Genomic DNA, 4,385 nt, shown 5'->3' on the forward strand with positions numbered 1-4,385 from the left:
GATGGAAAACTCTATGTTCAAGACTATTCTACAAATACAACATAAGTCTAAAACCAACAAGTTTTATTTTAATTTTCTTCATACCACACTCAAGATTTGGCTTCTTCATTTTTCATAATCTCTCTCTCTCTCACTCACTTTCCCCCACTCTCTCTCTCTCTCTCCCTCACTATCTCTCAGTTTATCATTCTTTGTCTCTTTTTCTCTGTATTTAATTTTCTTCCAGCTCATTCTCTAGATATTAAAATTACTCATCTCCATCTCCTGGCCTCATTATCAGTAATCTTCCCACTAATTATCAGCATTCATTGCATTAAATGAAACATCTAAACATCTACTGCGTTGCATTTCGCCACTCTCTTGGTACTTAAATTTCTCCAGTTGCCCCACAGGAAGCTACAAGACAAGACAACATCAATAGATTAAATGCCTTGAACCTTTCAACTCCTTACAGACCAAAACTAGAGAAATAACATCAAACAAATGAAATTATCAGATATGATATTGTTAAAATGGTACAAAGAATTTAAATAAAAACAAAAAAGTAAAGATTAAATAATTTATTTTCTATATAAATAATCTCATTTGATATATTCAATTCTTCTTCAATGTCTCTGCTTCTGAAGATCACAACAGCTAAACTATTCATTTGAATTTCATTTGGCTGCAAGTGTCTATTAGACAGGAAATTCTCTAGCAAAATAGTCTTCTGGGACATCTGCATCAGACAATATTCTTCAATTTGATGCCACATCAGAACCAAAGCAATTTGGTCCATTCACTTGCAGATGACTTGCATGTTTATTAATGAACTAATGATTGTAAAGTGTTTCCTCTCTCTCACTCCACTGGCTTCCAGTTGCAGGTACACACACACGTGCACACACATGTACACACAACTGCACATGAACACAAAACACACACCTCACATGCATACAGGCATGTCCATATGCATACACATACACATATATACCTTTTTTACGTATAGGCATTAACCTAACCAGAGATGCATTGTGTGTGTATGTGCACACATACATACACACACACATACACACATAAATAATATATAATATATAACTTATTCATCATCATCTACTTTCCATGCCGGCATGGGTTAGATGGTTTGACTGGAAATGGTAAGCTAGAAGGCTGCACCATGTTCTAGTCTGATTTTGGTTTGGTTTTTATGGCTAGATGCTCTTCCTAATGCTAACTACTCCAAGAATGTAGTGTGTGCCTCTTACATGTCACTAGCATGGGTGTGTTTATATGTCACTGGCACTGGTGCTTCTATGTGTCACTTGCATGACTTCTTTTATGTGTCATGGCTGTGTGGTAAGTAGCTTGCTTACCAACCACATGGTTCCGGGTTCAGTCCCCCTGTATGGGCAAGTGTCTTCTATTATAGCCTCAGGCTGATGAAAGCCTTGTGAGTGGATTTGGTAGTCCAAAACTGAAAGAAGCCCATTGTAAATATATATATATATATATATATATATATATATGTATGTATGTATATGTATGCATGTGTGTATATGTTTGTGTGTCTGTTTGTGTATATGTTTGATTGTCCCCCTCCACCATCGCTTGACAATCTATGCTGGTGTGTTTACGCCCCCGTAACTTAGTGGTTCAGTAAAAGAGATTGATAGAATAAGTACTACGCTTACAAAGAATAAGTTCTGGGATCGATATGTTTGACGAAAGGTGGTGTTCCAGCATGGCCACAGTCAAATCACTGAAACAAATAAAAGAATAAAAGAATATATGTATATATATGTTTTATGTGTCACATTAATATAATATATACATACATACATACATACATATATACACACACACACACGCACACACACACACACACACACACACACATACATTTATATATATATATATATATATATATATATATATATTACAAGGATTTTTATAAAAACATAACCACCGGAAAATTAAACAAAAAGAAATGAAAAATTTAACAAAATCTTTAAAAAATGGAAAATTTGACAAAACCATAATGCATGGAAAATTTGTAGCTAATTCCTCATCAATCAATATCCAAGTGATCATAACAGTTTTACACCATTATCATTGCGACCATTCCTTCTTGGAGGTACCGGTGCAAAAAAATCCACTGGGAATAGCTAACGAATGTACCAGACAATGATGAAAACAAACAAGACAAACTAAAATAATTATAGTATTTATACATATACAAGAAAAAGACAAAACACAAAAGCTGTACAGCTACCAGACAGATGAATATGGGTAATGCAAAAAGAAATGAAAATGTTCTAAAGGACTGGAGACACGAGAAGGGCAGAACAAAGGGGGAGGTAAACAAACCATGGAGGAAAAAGTGAAGGAAATATATAGATATACATACATGTGTATATATGAAATATAACATATAATATATATATGATATATATATATATATATATAAATATGTATTTATAATATGTATATATTGCACATACACACATATATATATACATATATATATATATATATACATACATATACATATATATACACATATATATACATATACATATACATATATAAATATATATACATATGTGGGGAAAATAAGTTCAAAAAAGAACAATTCAAACTTTTTGAGAGGTCGAAAAAGAGAGAAAGAATGATTTCTAATAAAGATTCATCATATTCATAAGAAAACAACCAGAGTTAAGTAATAAAAATATGAAAATAGTTGTTGAAAAATATTGTTATAGGTATAAATATCGTTATAGGTATACCATAGACAATTATAGAAAAATGGAGAAAAAGATGTTGCATTAAAATTAGATTTAATACAAAATTGGATTCAATACATATGCACGTTTCAAAGGACAATACAAATATGTAAGAAAAATATTATAATCATAGTAATTATAATTAAATTCATGCATTGTCATTCTCATCAGTGTGAAGGATCTTTGGAAGGACATCAAAAAAGGTTTAATAAAAGAAGTAAATTAAAATAAGATACAATAAGGGAGAATACAAAAGGGGTAATGGGGAAAAATCAGATATTTACAAGAAAGTTGTAAAAGAGAAAAAATAACAGTAATAATAATAGTGAAAGAGAAAGAAAGACAGACATATCAATGTGTATGCCCGTTTATATGTGCAGTAAACTATAACATAAAAATAAGAATAAAAATCTAATGGATATGTTTAAAAAAAAAATTTAACAGGTCGATACGAAGTATAATGTAAACAGGGCCACGTGTGTATAGTAGAATATTACGTAATAGGTGCACTAGTAGAAAAAAACCATAGAGAGTTATACATATACATATTGATACAGAAAAAGCTACTTACCACACAACCACTCCTGTGCCTACATATATATATATCATCATCATCATCGTTTAACGTCCACTTTCCATGCTGACATGGGTTGGACGGTTTGACTAAGGACTGGTGAGCCAGATGGCTGCACCAGGCTCCAATCTGATCTGGCAGAGTTTCTATATATATATATATATGTGGGTGTGTGTGTATAAAATATAACATATAAAATATATGGTAATTAAATCAAAGAATATTTCATTTTAATGAAATATCCTGTGATTTAATTACCATTATCAGGGATTCAGATAATTTCCCTCATCAGGGATATAGATAATTAGAAAAATCCATGTGTTTATTAGTAATAAATGTTCTTTTGGTGTAAACCATTCATCCACAAGTGTAATATCTTCAGATCTTTAATCAAGAAAGAAACCTTTTATTAACATTAGCCACACCTGATCCAACTATTGTGACCTATTCCACAAATATGTAGGGTATTTTTGATGTTAAGAAAAGAACTGTTTTAGTCATATGTATGACAGTAAGTATGTCACGCAATATCTAGAATAAATGACCTGGTGGTGTAGAGTTCTTAATTAGGATACAAAGAAGATTATGTATATATATAGGATTGATTGAATTATTAATTTTCATATGAGAAAATATTTTTTCCAATTAATAAAAAGGTAGTTTTTAAATTACAACTCTTAGAGTTTTTTTTAGACATTGATTGTCAAATCTGTACCCACAAAATAACAATCTAAACCAATTTGAGAGATAATATGGCATCTACCAGGGTAACTTATCCCTTTCACATATATAGATATATATTTTTTTTTATTCCCCACAGGGGGCTAAACATAGAGGGGACAAACAAGGACAGACAAAGGGATTAAGTCGACTACATTTATCCCAGTGTGTAACTGGTACTTATTTAATCGATTAATCGCCCCCCCCCCAAAAGGATGAAAGCCAAAGCCTACCTTGGTGAAATTTGAACTCAGAACAGCAGACGAATACCACTAAGCATTTCACCCACCATGTATGCCAGCTCACCTCCCTTATATAAAAATATATGT

General features: G+C 31.8%; 1 long non-coding RNA gene across 1 annotated transcript in view; it reads right to left on the reverse strand.

Moving 5' to 3' along the window:
- Positions 1–564: 564 nt before the first annotated feature.
- The window catches only part of LOC128250627 (uncharacterized), a 32,551-nt gene continuing 28,730 nt past the window's right edge, over positions 565–4,385 (reverse strand). Inside the window, exon 3 of the long non-coding RNA XR_008266656.1 lies at positions 565–1,738. This is a non-coding gene — a long non-coding RNA (uncharacterized LOC128250627). The remainder of the gene's footprint in view (positions 1,739–4,385) is intronic.

The sequence above is a fragment of the Octopus bimaculoides genome, chromosome 2 (genome assembly GCF_001194135.2).
Source record: "Octopus bimaculoides isolate UCB-OBI-ISO-001 chromosome 2, ASM119413v2, whole genome shotgun sequence".
In the NCBI taxonomy this organism is placed as follows: Eukaryota; Metazoa; Mollusca; class Cephalopoda; order Octopoda; family Octopodidae; genus Octopus; species Octopus bimaculoides.